Source organism: Pristiophorus japonicus, chromosome 16, assembly GCF_044704955.1.
Source record: "Pristiophorus japonicus isolate sPriJap1 chromosome 16, sPriJap1.hap1, whole genome shotgun sequence".
In the NCBI taxonomy this organism is placed as follows: Eukaryota; Metazoa; Chordata; class Chondrichthyes; family Pristiophoridae; genus Pristiophorus; species Pristiophorus japonicus.
In genome coordinates, this window is record NC_091992.1 from 1,495,254 (window position 1) to 1,513,022 (window position 17,769).

The following is a 17,769-nucleotide window of genomic DNA, read 5'->3' on the forward strand; positions in this document are numbered from 1 at the left end:
CGCTTTATAGGAGTGTTATGAGATAAAACAATTTGGCACTGAGCCGCATAAGTAGAATTTAGCGCAGGTGAACTTGGTCAAAGAGCTCGGTTTTAAGGAGCATCTTGAAGGAGGAAAGAGGAACGAGAAAAGCGGAGAGGTTTAGGGAGGGAGTTCCAGAGCTTGGGGCCCAGCAACAGAAGGCACGGCCATCGATGGTGGAGCGATTATAATCAGGGATGTTCTGGAGGGCAGAATTAGAGGAGTGCAGCTCTCTCGGGGGTGTGGGGGGGGGGGGGAGTGTGGGTGTGGCGGGGGGGGGGGCGAGTGTGGGCCGGGAGGGGGGGGGGGAGTGTGGGTGTGGGGGGGGGGGGGGCGAGTGTGGGCCGGGAGCGAGTGTGGGCCGGGAGGGGGGGGGGGGAGTGTGGGTGTGGGGGGGGGGGCGAGTGTGGGACGAGGGGGGAGGGGTGTGGGTGGGGGGTGGGTGCGTTGGAGGGGGGGGTGCGTTGGAGTGGTGGTGTGGGGGGGTGGGGGGGTGCTGGAGGAGATTACAGAGATCGGGAGGGGCGAGGGCCATGGAGGGATTTGAAAACAAAAATGAGAATTTTGAAATCGAGACGTTGCTTAACTGGGAGCCAATGTAGGTCAGTGAACACGGGGGGTGATGGGTGAGCGGGACTCGGTGTGAGTTAGGACACGGGGCACGGGGGGTGATGGGTGAGCGGGACTCGGTGTGAGTTAGGACACGGGGCACAGGGGGTGATAGGTGTGTGGGACTCGGTGCGAGTTAGGACACAGGTCAGTGAGCTCAGGGGTGAAGGGTGTGTGGGACTCGGTGCGAGTTAGGACACGGGTCAGTGAGCTCAGGGGTGAAGGGTGTGTGGGACTCGGTGCGAGTTAGGACACGGATCAGTGAGCACAGAGGGTGATGGGTGAGTGGGTCTCGGTGCGAGTTAGGACACGGGGCAGTGAGCACAGGGGGTGATGGGTGTGTGGGTCTCGGTGCGAGTTAGGACACGGGGCAGCGAGCACAGGGGGTGATGGGTGAGCGGGTCTCGGTGCGAGTTAGGACACGGATCAGTGAGCACAGGGCGTGATGGGTGAGTGGGTCTCGGTGCGAGTTAGGACACGGATCAGTGAGCACAGGGGGTGATGGGTGAGCGGGTCTTGGTGCGAGTTAGGACACGGGGGCAGCCGAGTTTTGGATCACCTCTAGTTTACATAGGGTAGAATGTGGGAGGCCAGCCAGGAGTGTGTTAGAATAGTCAAGTCTCGCAGTAACAAACGCGTGGATGAGGGTTTCAGCAGCAGATGAGCTGAGGCAAAGGCGGAGACGGACGATGTTACAGAGGTGGAAATAGGCAGTCTTAGTTATGCTGTGGATTTATGGTCAAAAGCTCATTTCAGGGTCAAATATAACACCGAGGTTGTGAACAGTCTGGTTCAGCCTCAGACAGGAGTTGGGGAGAGGGATGGAGTCAGTGTCTGGGGAACGGAGTTTATGGCGGGGACCGAAGACAATGGCTTCAGTCTTTCCAAATTTCAATTGGAGAAAATTTCTGCTAATCCAGAACTGGATGTCGGACAAGCAGTCTGACAATTTAGAGACCATGTAGGGGTCGAGAGAAGTGGTGGTGAGGTAGGGCTGGGTGTCACCAGCGTACATGTGGAAACTGACGCCGTGTTTCCGGATGATGTCACCAAGGGGCAACATGTAGATGAGGAATAGGAGGGGCCAAGGGTAGAACCTTGGGGGACACCAGAGGTAGCGATGAGGGGGCGGGAAGAGAAGCCGTTGCAGGAGATTGATTGGCTACGATTAGATGGAGAAGAATGGAACCAGGCAGTGTTGGGGGGTGTGGAGTGATAGAGGAAGTGGTCAGAGATGGCCTTATCTGTGATTGACACGATGGGATTAGCGAGGCCACGAGAGATGGCAAGGTCAAGGTGTGTCCGTGAAAATGGGTTGGGGAGTTTACATGGAAGGAGAGATTAAGGGAGGATTGGAGGGAGGAGAGAGAGAGAATGATGAATTGAGACGGAGGTTGAAATCCCCGAGGATGAGAAGTCGCTCGGTGCAGAGGCAGTGGGAGGAAAGCAGTGAAGAAATATCGGTAATAAATTCTTGTACTTGGGTGGTAGAGAACGAGGATTTTAAATGAGAGGTGAGAGGGGTGGAATAAGGTGAGATGCCCAAAGGAGGAGAAAGTGTCGGGACAGACCATGGTGTGATTTGGTGATGAGAGCCACACCTCCACCATGGTGGTCTGGGCGGGGAAAGTGGTGGAAGGCGTAGCCAGGTGGGGAGGCTTCATTTAGGGGGAAGGTGTCATCGCCCCTCAACCAGGTTTCCGTCAGGGCCATGATGTCGATGCAATCATCCACAATAAGCTCATGGATGGCAAGGGCCTTGGTCGCAGGGGAACGGACATTCTGGAGGGACATATGGAGAGGCTGGGTGATGCTGATCCACTGCCTGTGTCCACAGGGTCAGCGCTGGGGGTGGGAAGCTGTACGGAGAGGAGATTGGCAAGACCAGATCCCTGTGTATATTGTTGAGACTAGCAGTCCCCGTGTATATTGTCGAGACTAGCAGTCCCCGTGCATATTGTCGAGACTAGCAGTCCCCGTGTATATTGTCGAGACTAGCAGTCCCCATGTACATTGTAGAGACTAGCGGTCCCCGTGTACATTGTCGAGACTAGCAGTCCCCGTGCATATTGTAGAGACTAGCAGTCCCCGTGTACATTGTAGAGACTAGCGGTCCCCGTGTACATTGTCGAGACTAGCAGTCCCCGTGTACATTGTAGAGACTAGCGGTCCCCGTGTACATTGTAGAGACTAGTGGTCCCCGTGTACATTGTCGAGACTAGCAGTCCTCGTGCATATTGTCGAGACTAGCAGTCCCCGTGTACATTGTCGAGACTAGCGGTCCCCGTGTACATTGTCGAGACTAGCAGTCCCCGTGCATATTGTGGAGACTAGCAGTCCCCGTGCATATTGTCGAGACTAGCAGTCCCCGTGCATATTGTAGAGACTAGCAGTCCCCGTGTATATTGTCGAGACTAGCAGTCCCCGTGTATATTGTCGAGACTAACAGTCCCCGTGTATATTGTCGAGACTAGCAGTCCCCGTGTATATTGTCGAGACTAGCAGTCCCCGTGTACATTGTAGAGACTAGCAGTCCCCGTGTACATTGTAGAGACTAGCAGTCCCCGTGTACATTGTAGAGACTAGCAGTCCCCGTGTACATTGTAGAGACTAGCGGTCCCCGTGTACATTGTAGAGACTAGCGGTCCCCGTGTACATTGTAGAGACTAGCAGTCCCCGTGTACATTGTAGAGACTAGCGGTCCCCGTGTACATTGTAGAGACTAGCGGTCCCCGTGTACATTGTCGAGACTAGCAGTCCTCGTGCATATTGTCGAGACTAGCAGTCCCCGTGTACATTGTAGAGACTAGCAGTCCCCGTGTACATTGTAGAGACTAGCGGTCCCCGTGTACATTGTCGAGACTAGCGGTCCCCGTGTACATTGTCGAGACTAGCAGTCCCCGTGCATATTGTAGAGACTAGCAGTCCCCGTGTACATTGTAGAGACTAGCAGTCCCCGTGTATATTGTCGAGACTAGCAGTCCCCGTGCATATTGTGGAGACTAGCAGTCCCCGTGCATATTGTGGAGACTAGCAGTCCCCGTGCATATTGTAGAGACTAGCAGTCCCCGTGTACATTGTAGAGACTTTGGTCCCCGTGTACATTGTAGAGACTAGCGGTCCCCGTGTACATTGTCGAGACTAGCAGTCCCCGTGCATATTGTAGAGACTAGCAGTCCCCGTGTACATTGTAGAGACTAGCGGTCCCCGTGTACATTGTAGAGACTAGCGGTCCCCGTGCATATTGTGGAGACTAGCAGTCCCCGTGCATATTGTGGAGACTAGCAGTCCCCGTGCATATTGTGGAGACTAGCAGTCCCCGTGCATATTGTGGAGACTAGCAGTCCCCGTGCATATTGTGGAGACTAGCAGTCCCCGTGCATATTGTGGAGACTAGCAGTCCCCGTGCATATTGTAGAGACTAGCGGTCCCCGTGCATATTGTAGAGACTAGCGGTCCCCGTGCACATTGTAGAGACTAGCAGTCCCCGTGCATATTGTAGAGACTAGCGGTCCCCGTGCATATTGTCGAGACTAGCGGTCCCCGTGCATATTGTCGAGACTAGCGGTCCCCGTGTACATTGTAGAGACTAGCGGTCCCCGTGCACATTGTAGAGACTAGCGGTCCCCGTGCACATTGTAGAGACTAGCGGTCCCCGTGCATATTGTAGAGACTAGCGGTCCCCGTGCACATTGTAGCGACCAGCGGTCCCCGTGCACATTGTGGAGACCAGCGGTCCCCGTGCACATTGTGGAGACCAGCGGTCCCCGTGTACATTGTGGAGACCAGCGGTCCCCGTGTACATTGTGGAGACCAGCAGTCCCCGTGCACATTGTGGAGACCAGCGGTCCCCGTGCACATTGTGGAGACCAGCGGTCCCCGTGTACATTGTGGAGACCAGCGGTCCCCGTGTACATTGTGGAGACCAGCAGTCCCCGTGCACATTGTGGAGACCAGCGGTCCCCGTGCACATTGTGGAGACCAGCGGTCCCCGTGCACATTGTGGAGACCAGCGGTCCCCGTGTACATTGTGGAGACCAGCGGTCCCCGTGTACATTGTGGAGACCAGCGGTCCCCGTGTCTATTGTAGCGACCAGCGGTCCCCGTGCACATTGTAGAGACTAGCGGTCCCCGTGCACATTGTGGAGACCAGCGGTCCCCGTGCACATTGTGGAGACCAGCAGTCCCCGTGCATATTGTGGAGACCAGCGGTCCCCGTGTATATTGTGGAGACCAGCGGTCCCCGTGTATATTGTGGAGACCAGCGGTCCCCGTGTCTATTGTAGCGACCAGCGGTCCCCGTGTACATTGTCGAGACCAGCGGTCCCCGTGTATATGATGGGGTATAGCTGGACACTGACTGGGTTTCCTGAGCTCTGCGCTGACGGTGCCCCTCCTGGTCAGTGTGGATCGGCTGGTTGATGGGGAAACTGTCGGGCCTGGCAGGACAGCACCTGTTGGGTAATGGCCCAGGGTCTGTGCTCGCTGTGTAACGGGCTGTGTAACGGGCTGTGTAACGGGCTGTGTAACGGGCTGGGGACTCCTTGCTCTGTGTCAAGCGGTCTTTGTTGTTGAGTGGCTGTTCCCTGGGGTCTGTGGCCCTCTCCGTGGACTGGGATCAGAGGCACCAGGTCCCCTGGCTCGGGGGGAGGGTGAGAGGGGGCTTCTGCCGGTCTGTGGACAGGACCGATGATTGGTTGTGGTCACACTGCCTGGTTCAACAAATTTAGATTAAAATGTCTGGAGGCTTTTTACACTTTCTGTGTGTGTGTGAACCACTGAAGCGCTTTCATTCGGCCTCGACCTCTATGTTTGGCCGGTGCCCTGGGGGGAGCTCGTGGGGAGCCTGTGGATATACACCCTGTGCCCTGGGCCCACTGCAGTCTGTCGCCAGGACCTGGGGCACGAGACACAGTAAAGGTCCACGCCTGTCCTCTGCCATATTCTCGGTATCCAGCGGGACTACAGAGTGTCTGACCCCAGATTACCGCAGCAGCCAATGTCACCAAGTTTAATAACATTTGTGAAAGACAGACTGCTCGGTGCTTTGGTTATGTGTCTTGGGCAGAAGATGGGCCGTTCTGTTTCAAGGCTGCTGTGCTCAGGGTCAAAAATGTTTGCAGGAAGGGCTTGAAAACCTTTACCATCGAGACCACAAGCTGGGAGTGCGGATGACAGGAGAGAGCAATGGGAGGAAAAGAGAGAGGACCGAGAGGACCGAGAGGGGCGAGAGGACCGAGAGGGGCGAGAGGGGCGAGAGGGCCGAGAGAACCGAGAGGGCCGAGAGGGGCGAGAGGGGCGAGAGGGGCGAGAGGGGCGAGAGGGGCGAGAGGGGCGAGGGGGGCGAGAGGACCGAGAGGACCGAGAGGGGCGAGAGGGGCGAGAGGACCGAGGGGACCGAGGGGGGCGAGGGGGGCGAGAGGACCGAGGGGGGCGAGGGGGGCGAGAGGACCGAGGGGGACGAGAGGGGCGAGAGGACCGAGGGGGGCGAGAGGACCGAGAGGGGCGAGAGGGGCGAGAGGACCGAGAGGACCGAGAGGGGCGAGAGGAGCGATGGGACCAGGGGCGAGAGGGGCGAGAGGAGCAATGGGACCGAGGGGGGTGAGAGGACCGAGAGGGGCGAGAGGAGCAATGGGACCGAGGGGGGTGAGAGGACCGAGAGGGGCGAGAGGAGCGATGGGACCGAGAGGGGCGAGAGGAGCGATGGGACCAGGGGCGAGAGGGGCGAGAGGACCGAGGGGGGCGAGAGGGGCGAGGGGGACGAGAGGACCGAGAGGGGCGAGAGGGGCGAGAGGACCGAGAGGACCGAGAGGGGCGAGAGGAGCGATGGGACCAGGGGCGAGAGGGGCGAGAGGAGCAATGGGACCGAGGGGGGTGAGAGGACCGAGAGGGGCGAGAGGAGCGATGGGACCGAGGGCGAGAGGGGCGATGGGACCGAGGGCGAGAGGGGCGAGAGGGGCGAGAGGGGCGAGAGGGGCGAGAGGTGTGAGAGGCGCGATGGGACCGAGGGCGAGAGGGGCGAGAGGAGCGATGGGACCGAGGGCGAGAGGGGCGAGAGGAGCGATGGGACCGAGGGGGTGAGAGGACCGAGAGGGGCGAGAGGGGCGAGAGGAGCGATGGGACCGAGGGCGAGAGGGGCGAGAGGAGCGATGGGACCGAGGGGGTGAGAGGACCGAGAGGACCGAGAGGACCGAGAGGGGTGAGAGGGGTGAGAGGGGTGAGAGGGGCGAGAGGAGCGATGGGACCGAGGGGAGTGAGAGGACCGAGAGGGGTGAGAGGGGTGAGAGGGGTGAGAGGGGTGAGAGGGGTGAGAGGGGCGAGAGGGCCGAGAGGGGCGAGAGGACCGAGAGGGGCGAGAGGAGCGATGGGACCGAGGGGGGTGAGAGGACCGAGAGGGGTGAGAGGGGCGAGAGGACCGAGAGGGGCGAGAGGGCCGAGGGGGGCGAGAGAACCGAGAGGGGCGAGAGGACCGAGAGGACCGAGGGGGGCGAGAGAGGCGAGAGGACCGAGAGGGGCGAGAGGAGGACCGAGAGGGGCGAGGGGGGCGAGAGGGGCGAGAGGACCGAGAGGACCGAGAGGGGCGAGAGGACCGAGAGGGGCGAGAGGACCGAGAGGGGCGAGAGGACCGAGGGGGGCGATTGGACCGAGAGGACCGAGGGGGGCGAGAGGACCGAGAGGACCGAGGGGGGCGAGAGGGGCGAGAGGACCGAGAGGGGCGAGAGGACCGAGGGGGGCGAGAGGACCGAGAGGGGCGAGAGGACCGAGGGGGGCGATTGGACCGAGAGGACCGAGGGGGGCGATTGGACCGAGAGGACCGAGGGGGGCGATTGGACCGAGAGGACCGAGAGGGGCGATTGGACCGAGAGGACCGAGGGGGGCGAGAGGGGCGAGAGGGGCGAGAGGAGCGAGAGGACCGAGGGGGGCGAGAGGACCGAGGGGGCGATGGGACCGAGAGGACCGAGAGGGGCGAGGGGACCGAGAGGACCGAGGGGGCGATGGGACCGAGAGGACCGAGAGGACCGAGAGGGGCGAGAGGGGCGAGAGGGGCGAGAGGGGCGAGAGGGGCGAGAGGGGCGAGAGGACCGAGGGGGGTGAGAGGAGCGATGGGACCGAGAGGGGCGAGAGGACCGAGAGGACCGATGGGGCGAGGGGACCGAGAGGACCGAGAGGACCGAGAGGACCGAGAGGACCGAGAGGACCGAGAGGACCGAGAGGGGCGAGAGGGGCGAGAGGACCGAGAGGACCGAGAGGGGCGAGAGGAGCGATGGGACCAGGGGCGAGAGGAGCAATGGGACCGAGGGGGGTGAGAGGACCGAGAGGGGCGAGAGGAGCGATGGGACCGAGGGCGAGAGGGGCGATGGGACCGAGGGCGAGAGGGGCGAGAGGGGCGAGAGGGGCGAGAGGACCGAGAGGGGCGAGAGGGGCGAGAGGTGTGAGAGGCGCGATGGGACCGAGGGCGAGAGGGGCGAGAGGAGCGATGGGACCGAGGGCGAGAGGGGCGAGAGGAGCGATGGGACCGAGGGGGTGAGAGGACCGAGAGGGGCGAGAGGGGCGAGAGGAACGATGGGACCGAGGGCGAGAGGGGCGAGAGGAGCGATGGGACCGAGGGGGTGAGAGGACCGAGAGGACCGAGAGGACCGAGAGGGGTGAGAGGGGTGAGAGGGGCGAGAGGAGCGATGGGACCGAGGGGAGTGAGAGGACCGAGAGGGGTGAGAGGGGTGAGAGGGGTGAGAGGGGTGAGAGGGGTGAGAGGGGTGAGAGGGGTGAGAGGGGCGAGAGGGGCGAGAGGGGCGAGAGGGCCGAGAGGGGCGAGAGGACCGAGAGGGGCGAGAGGAGCGATGGGACCGAGGGGGGTGAGAGGACCGAGAGGGGTGAGAGGGGTGAGAGGGGCGAGAGGACCGAGAGGGGCGAGAGGGCCGAGGGGGGCGAGAGAACCGAGAGGGGCGAGAGGACCGAGAGGACCGAGGGGGGCGAGAGAGGCGAGAGGACCGAGAGGGGCGAGAGGAGGACCGAGAGGGGCGAGGGGGGCGAGAGGGGCGAGAGGACCGAGAGGACCGAGAGGGGCGAGAGGACCGAGAGGGGCGAGAGGACCGAGAGGGGCGAGAGGACCGAGGGGGGCGATTGGACCGAGAGGACCGAGGGGGGCGAGAGGACCGAGAGGACCGAGGGGGGCGAGAGGGGCGAGAGGACCGAGAGGGGCGAGAGGACCGAGGGGGGCGAGAGGACCGAGAGGGGCGAGAGGACCGAGGGGGGCGATTGGACCGAGAGGACCGAGGGGGGCGATTGGACCGAGAGGACCGAGGGGGGCGATTGGACCGAGAGGACCGAGAGGGGCGATTGGACCGAGAGGACCGAGGGGGGCGAGAGGGGCGAGAGGGGCGAGAGGAGCGAGAGGACCGAGGGGGGCGAGAGGACCGAGGGGGCGATGGGACCGAGAGGACCGAGAGGGGCGAGGGGACCGAGAGGACCGAGGGGGCGATGGGACCGAGAGGACCGAGAGGACCGAGAGGGGCGAGAGGGGCGAGAGGGGCGAGAGGGGCGAGAGGACCGAGGGGGGTGAGAGGAGCGATGGGACCGAGAGGGGCGAGAGGACCGAGAGGACCGATGGGGCGAGGGGACCGAGAGGACCGAGAGGACCGAGAGGACCGAGAGGACCGAGAGGACCGAGAGGGGCGAGAGGGGCGAGAGGGGCGAGAGGACCGAGGGGGGTGAGAGGAGCGATGGGACCGAGGGGGGTGAGAGGATCGAGAGGGCCGAGGGGGGCGAGGGGACCGAGGGGGGCGAGGGGACCGAGAGGACCGAGGGGGCGATGGGACCGAGAGGACCGAGGGGACCGAGAGGACCGAGGGGGCGATGGGACCGAGGGGGGTGAGAGGACCGAGGGGGTGAGGGGTGAGAGGAATGAGGACCGAGGGGCGAGAGGAATGAGTGGGAGGAGAGGAAAGTGTGTCAGGATTCAAGGGTAACGACGAGGTGGCTCAAACAGTGGTGAGGACATCGCTGGGAACGCCTCTCCCACTCGCGATATTGCGGCAAATTACTGAACAGCTTTGGCGCTTCAACTGGCCTCTGGTCACCGGTGTCTGTCATACAGCCGGGAACCCAGAGGCATAGAGTGAAGGAAGATAGACAGAGCAGTCAGTCCCTCCCCTCCCCACAGTGTGCGAGGGGCGGTGAGCGAGCGAGGGGCTGTACGAGGGGCGGTGTGAGTGTGAGTGTGCGAGGGGCGGTGTGAGTGTGCGAGGGGCGGTGTGAGTGTGAGTGTGCAAGGGTAGGTGTGAGTGTGAGTGTGCGAGGGGCGGTGTGAGTGTGCGAGGGGCGGTGTGAGTGTGCGAGGGGCGGTGTGAGTGTGCGAGGGTTGGTGTGAGTGTGAGTGTGAGTGTGCGAGGGTAGGTGTGAGTGTGAGTGTGCGAGGGGCGGTGTGAGTGTGCGAGGGGCGGTGTGAGTGTGAGTGTGCGAGGGGCGGTGTGAGTGTGCGAGGGGCGGTGTGAGTGTGCGAGGGGTGAGTGTGCGAGGGGGGTGCAGTGGTGTGGAGCAGTGCAGTGCTGATTTGCATTTCAAATGGCTTTACCCGTCTGTGCTGCTGGGCGCACAGCCTGTTGTGACCGACTGCGGCTCGGACCCTGTGTGAGCTGCTCTGCTCTCTGATCGAGTGAGTTCGCTGCTGCTACACTTCACATCAGCCCTGCTTCACTCAGCTTACTGAGCCTGTTACTGAGAGAGCAGCTTAGTCCCCGATCGCTGCCCTTTGATGGATTGCCTGCAGTGGATTGTTGCGGGAGACGGCACTTCCATTGTTTACCACCAGCCTGTCACCAGGCCCTGCCTGGCAGCAGCTGTCGCTTGGCTTTGTTGCTGAGCCTCGGAGATCCAGCCCGCCTGCTCCTCCTGCTCACACTCCTGGCTGCCGACCTGCTCTCTCTTCCCCGATGATCGCTCCCTTCCCTTCAGCCTGTGCTGTGCGCTGAGCAGCTGCTCCAACACTGAGGGAAAACACCGGCGAACATGGAGCCACTCAGCCATCATGGGCTGCCTCAACTCTCGTGGATCGACACTCTCTACAGCAGTACGTCGTCTGTGTGTCTGTTGTGTGTCTGTTGTGTGTCTGTTGTGTGTCTGTTGTGTGTCTGTTGTGTGTCTGTGTGTCTGTTGTGTGTCTGTTGTGTGTCTGTGTGTCTGTGTAGTCTGTGTGTCTGTGCGCGCGTGCGTCTCTGTCTCTCTCTCTGCCTCCCTCTCTCTGTCTCTCTGCCTCCCTCTCTCTGTCTTTCTCCCTCCCTCTCTCTGTCTTTCTCCCTCCCTCTCTCTGTCTTTCTCCCTCCCTCTCTCTGTCTTTCTCCCTCCCTCTCTCTGTCTTTCTCCCTCCCTCTCTCTGTCTTTCTCCCTCCCTCTCTCTGTGTCTCTCCCTCTCTCTGTGTCTCTCCCTCCCTCTCTCTGTGTCTCTCCCTCTCTCTGTGTCTCTCCCTCCCTCTCTCTCTGTGTCTCTCCCTCTCTCTCTCTGTGTCTCTCCCTCTCTCTCTCTGTGTCTCTCCCTCTCTCTGTGTCTCTCCCTCTCTCTCTCTCTGTGTCTCTCCCTCTCTCTCTCTGTGTCTCTCCCTCTCTCTCTGTCTGTGTCTCTCCCTCTCTCTCTCCCTGTTGATCTATGCCTGGCTGTTTGTGTCTGGTCCCCAGTGAGTAGAACTATGCGAGTGCCTCATTCTCCACATCTTTCCAAAAGGTGTTATAAACAACCATTGCAACACATCACTGGCAACAGTGGTGGGTACAGGTGTGTCACTGTATAACACTGGGGTACAGTACTGGTGGGTACAGGTCTGTCACTGTATAACACGGGGGTACAGTACTGGTGGGTACAGGTCTGTCACTGTATAACACTGGGTTACAGTACTGGTGGGTACAGGTCTGTCACTGTGTAACACTGGGGTACAGTACTGGTGGGTACAGGTCTGTCACTGTATAACACTGGGGTACAGTACAGGTGGGTACAGGTCTGTCACTGTATAACACTGGGGTACAGTACTGGTGGGTACAGGTCTGTCACTGTATAACACTGGGGTACAGTACTGGTGGGTACAGGTCTGTCACTGTATAATACTGGGGTACAGTACTGGGGGGTACAGGTCTGTCACACTATAAACACTGGGGTACAGTACTGGTGGATACAGGTCTGTCACACTATAAACACTGGGGTACAGTACTGGTGGGTACAGGTCTGTCACTGTTTAACACTATGGTACAGTACTGGTGGGTACAGGTCTGTAGCTGTATAACACTGGGGTACAGTACTGGTGGGTACAGGTCTGTCACTGTATAACACTGAGGTACAGTACTGGTGGGTACAGGTCTGTCACTGTATAACACTGGGGTACAGTACTGGTGGGTACAGGTCTGTCACTGTATAACATTGGGGTACAGTACTGGTGGGTACAGGTCTGTCACTGTATAACACTGGGGTAAAGTACTGGTGGGTACAGGTCTGTCACTGTATAACACTGGGGTACAGTACTGGTGGGTACAGGTCTGTCACTGTATAACACTGGGGTACAGTACAGGTCTGTCACTGTATAACACTGGGGTACAGTACTGGTGGGTACAGGTCTGTCACTGTATAACACTGGGGTACAGTACTGGTGGGTACAGGTCTGTCACTGTATAACACTGGGGTACAGTACTGGTGGGTACAGGTCTGTCACTGTATAACACTGGGTACAGTACTGGTGGGTACAGGTCTGTCACTGTATAACACTGGGGTACAGTACTGGTGGGTACAGGTCTGTCACTGTTTAACACTATGGTACAGTACTGGTGGGTACAGGTCTGTCACTGTATAACACGGGTACAGTACTGGTGGGTACAGGTCTGTCACTGTATAACACTGGGGTACAGTACTGGTGGGTACAGGTCTGTCACTGTATAACACTGGGGTACAGTACTGGTGGGTACAGGTCTGTCACTGTATAACACTGGGGTACAGTACTGGTGGGTACAGGTCTGTAACTATAACACTGGGGTACAGTACTGGTGGGTACAGGTCTGTCACTATAACACTGGGGTACAGTACTGGTGGGTACAGGTCTGTCACTGTATAACACTGGGGTACAGTACTGGTGGGTACAGGTCTGTCACTGTATAACACTGGGGTACAGTAATGGTGGGTACAGGTCTGTCACTGTATAACACTGGGGTACAGTACTGGTGGGTACAGGTCTGTCATTATAACACTGGGGTGCAGTACTGGTGGGTACAGGTCTGTCACTATAACACTGGGGTACAGTACTGGTGGGTACAGGTCTGTCACTATAACACTGGGGTACAGTACTGGTAGGTACAGGTCTGTCACTGTATAACACTGGGGTACAGTACTGGTGGGTACAGGTCTGTCACTGTATAACACTGGGGTACAGTACTGGTGGGTACAGGTCTGTCACTGTATAACACTGGGGTACAGTACTGGTGGGTACACGTCTGTCACTATAACACTGGGGTACAGTACTGGTGGGTACAGGTCTGTCACTGTATAATACTGGGGTACAGTACTGGTGGGTACAGGTCTGTCACTGTATAACACTGGGGTACAGGCCTGTCATCGTATAACACTGGGGTACAGTACTGGTGGGTACAGGTCTGTCACTGTATAACACTGGGGTACAGTACTGGTGGGCACAGGTCTGTCACTGTATAACACGGGTACAGTACTGGTGGATACAGGTCTGTCACTGTATAATACTGGGGTACAGTACTGGTGGGTACAGCTCTGTCACTGTATAACACTGGGGTACAGTACTGCGGGGTACAGATCTGTCACTATAACACTGGGGTACAGTACTGGTGGGTACAGGTCTGTCACTATAACACTGGGGTACAGTACTGCGGGGTACAGGTCTGTCACTGTATAACACTAGGGTACAGTACTGGTGGGTACAGGTCTGTCACTGTATAACACTGGGGTGCAGTACTGGTGGGTACAGGTCTGTCACTGTATAACACTGGGGTACAGTACTGGTGGGTACAGGTCTGTCACTGTATAACACGGGGGTACAGTACTGGTGGGTACAGGTCTGTCACTATAACACTGGGGTACAGTGCTGGTGGGTACAGGTCTGTCACTGTATAACACTGGGGTACAGTACTGGTGGGTACAGGTCTGTCACTGTATAACACTGGGGTACAGTACTGGTGGGTACAGGTCTGTCACTATATAACACTGGGGTACAGTACTGGTGCGTACAGGTCTGTCACTGTATAACACTGGGGTACAGTACTGGTGGGTACAGGTCTGTCACTGTATAACACTGGGGTACAGTACTGGTGGTACAGTCTGTCACTATAACACTGGGGTACAGTACTGGTGGGTACAGGTCTGTCACTGTATAACACTGGGGTACAGTACTGGTGGGTACAGGTCTGTCACTATCACACTGGGGTACAGTACTGGTGGGTACAGGTCTGTCACTGTATAACACTGGGGTACAGTACTGGTGGGTACAGGTCTGCCACTATAACACTGGGGTACAGAACTGGCGGGTACAGGTCTGTCACTATAACACTGGGGTACAGTACTGGTGGGTACAGGTCTGTCACTATAACACTGGGGTACAGTACTGGTGGGTGCAGGTCTGTCACGGTATAACACTGGGGTACAGTACTGGTGGGTACAGGTCTGTCACTATAACACTGGGGTACAGTACTGGTGGGTACAGGTCTGTCACTATAACACTGGGGTACAGTACTGGTGGGTACAGGTCTGTCACTATAACACTGGGGTACAGTACTGGTGGGTACAGGTCTGTCACTGTATATAACTGGGGTACAGTACTGGTGGGTACAGGTCTGTCACTGTATAACACTGGGGTACAGTACTGGTGGGTACAGGTCTGTCAGTGTATAACACTGGGGTACAGTACTGGTGGGTACAGGTCTGTCACTGTATAACACTGGGGTACAGTACTGGTGGGTACAGGTCTGTCACTATAACACTGGGGTACAGTACTGGTGAGTGCAGGTCTGTCACTGTATAACTGGGTACAGTACTGGTGGGTACAGGTCTGTCACTGTATAACACTGGGGTACAGTACTGGTGGGTACAGGTCTGTCACTGTATAACACTGGGATACAGTACTGGTGGGTACAGGTCTGTCACTGTATAACACTGGGTACAGTACCTTTGGGTACAGGTCTGTCACTGTATAACACTGGGGTACAGTACTGGTGGGTACAGGTCTGTCACTGTATAACACTGGGGTACAGTACTGCGGGGTACAGATCTGTCACTATAACACTGGGGTACAGTACTGGTGGGTACAGGTCTGTCACTATAACACTGGGGTACAGTACTGCGGGGTACAGGTCTGTCACTGTATAACACTAGGGTACAGTACTGGTGGGTACAGGTCTGTCACTGTATAACACTGGGGTGCAGTACTGGTGGGTACAGGTCTGTCACTGTATAACACTGGGGTACAGTACTGGTGGGTACAGGTCTGTCACTGTATAACACGGGGGTACAGTACTGGTGGGTACAGGTCTGTCACTATAACACTGGGGTACAGTGCTGGTGGGTACAGGTCTGTCACTGTATAACACTGGGGTACAGTACTGGTGGGTACAGGTCTGTCACTGTATAACACTGGGGTACAGTACTGGTGGGTACAGGTCTGTCACTATATAACACTGGGGTACAGTACTGGTGCGTACAGGTCTGTCACTGTATAACACTGGGGTACAGTACTGGTGGGTACAGGTCTGTCACTGTATAACACTGGGGTACAGTACTGGTGGTACAGTCTGTCACTATAACACTGGGGTACAGTACTGGTGGGTACAGGTCTGTCACTGTATAACACTGGGGTACAGTACTGGTGGGTACAGGTCTGTCACTATCACACTGGGGTACAGTACTGGTGGGTACAGGTCTGTCACTGTATAACACTGGGGTACAGTACTGGTGGGTACATGTCTGCCACTATAACACTGGGGTACAGAACTGGCGGGTACAGGTCTGTCACTATAACACTGGGGTACAGTACTGGTGGGTACAGGTCTGTCACTATAACACTGGGGTACAGTACTGGTGGGTGCAGGTCTGTCACGGTATAACACTGGGGTACAGTACTGGTGGGTACAGGTCTGTCACTATAACACTGGGGTACAGTACTGGTGGGTACAGGTCTGTCACTATAACACTGGGGTACAGTACTGGTGGGTACAGGTCTGTCACTATAACACTGGGGTACAGTACTGGTGGGTACAGGTCTGTCACTGTATATAACTGGGGTACAGTACTGGTGGGTACAGGTCTGTCACTGTATAACACTGGGGTACAGTACTGGTGGGTACAGGTCTGTCAGTGTATAACACTGGGGTACAGTACTGGTGGGTACAGGTCTGTCACTGTATAACACTGGGGTACAGTACTGGTGGGTACAGGTCTGTCACTATAACACTGGGGTACAGTACTGGTGAGTGCAGGTCTGTCACTGTATAACTGGGTACAGTACTGGTGGGTACAGGTCTGTCACTGTATAACACTGGGGTACAGTACTGGTGGGTACAGGTCTGTCACTGTATAACACTGGGATACAGTACTGGTGGGTACAGGTCTGTCACTGTATAACACTGGGTACAGTACCTTTGGGTACAGGTCTGTCACTGTATAACACTGGGGTACAGTACTGGTGGGTACAGGTCTGTCACTGTATAACACTGGGGTACAGTACTGGTGGGTACAGGTCTGTCACTGTATAACACTGGGGTACAGTACTGGTGGGTACAGGTCTGTCACTGTATAACACTGGGATACAATACTGGTGGGTACAGGTCTGTCACTATAACACTGGGGTACAGTACTGGTGGGTACAGGTCTGTCAGTATAACACTGGGGTACAGTAATGGTGGGTACAGGTCTGTCACTATAACACTGGGGTACAGTACTGGTGGGTACAGGTCTGTGACTATAACACTGGGGTACAGTACCGTTGTCTGGAATGGGTGGCTGGTGTTTTAATGTATCGATATAATAATGCTAAATAAAGGAAATATTTAGTAACTGCGGACTGCCCACTGATCCCCTCTTCAGGAATTGATCTGTCATCAGTTGGGTCGGACTATTCCTGCTCTGATCTGCTGCATTGACCCTGGAGAGGGGGAAAAGAGCAGGGGGTGGGGGGTGGGGTAAGAGAGATGGACGGGGGAGCCGGGGGTGTGGGAGAGACATCCACAGATTTGAAGGGATGTAATGATGATTTGAGGACAGTAGGCCAATGTCTTATCAGAGGCTCAGGGCCCCTCCGGGGGTCGGGGTTCCTCCAGGGCTCGGGGGCCACAGTTCCATTGATCGACAGGTTACACTGTGTAACGGAGCTTATTGATGAACTAGGGCCCATCAAACCTCTTAAAACACATCACACAATGTTTAAATAAAGACTTGCATTTATATAGCGCCTTTCACCACTACCGGAAATCTCAAAGCTTCCACACACAGCAATGTGATAATGACCAGATCATCTGTTTGTTCAGTTGATTGAGGGAAAAATATTGGCCAGATCATCGGGATAACTCTGTTGCTTTTCCTCAATAGTGCCCTGGGATCTTTAACGTACTCCCGAGTCAGCAGGCGGGACCTTGTATTAACATCTCATCTGAAAGGCGGCTCCTCCGGCAGTGCGGCGCTCCCTCAGTACTGCCCCTCCGGCAGTGCGGCACTCCCTCAGTACTGCCCCTCCGGCAGTGCGGCACTCCCTCAGTACTGCCCCTCCGACAGTGCGGGGCTCCCTCAGTACTGCCCCTCCGACAGTGCGGCTCTCCCTCAGTACTGCCCCTCTGACAGTGCAGCGCTCCCTCAGTACTGCCCCTCCGACAGTGCGGCACTCCCTCAGTACTGCCCCTCCGACAGTGCGGCGCTCCCTCAGTACTGCCCCTCCGGCAGTGCGGCGCTCCCTCAGTACTGCCCCTCCGACAGTGCGGCGCTCCCTCAGTACTGCCCCTCCGACAGTGCGGCGCTCCCTCAGTACTGCCCCTCCGACAGTGCGGCGCTCCCTCAGTACTGCCCCTCCGACAGTGCGGCGCTCCCTCAGTACTGCCCCTCCGACAGTGTGGCGCTCCCTCAGTACTGCCCCTCCGACAGTGCGGCGCTCCCTCAGTACT

General features: G+C 57.7%; 1 protein-coding gene and 1 pseudogene across 1 annotated transcript in view; both read left to right on the forward strand.

Annotated features, from left to right (window-relative positions):
• The window catches only part of LOC139226893 (breakpoint cluster region protein-like), a 93,319-nt gene that overhangs the window by 22,695 nt on the left and 52,855 nt on the right, over positions 1 to 17,769 (forward strand). The gene's annotated exons all lie outside the window — the stretch shown is intronic.
• Positions 6,184 to 10,261, forward strand: LOC139226880 (collagen alpha-1(I) chain-like; annotated as a pseudogene).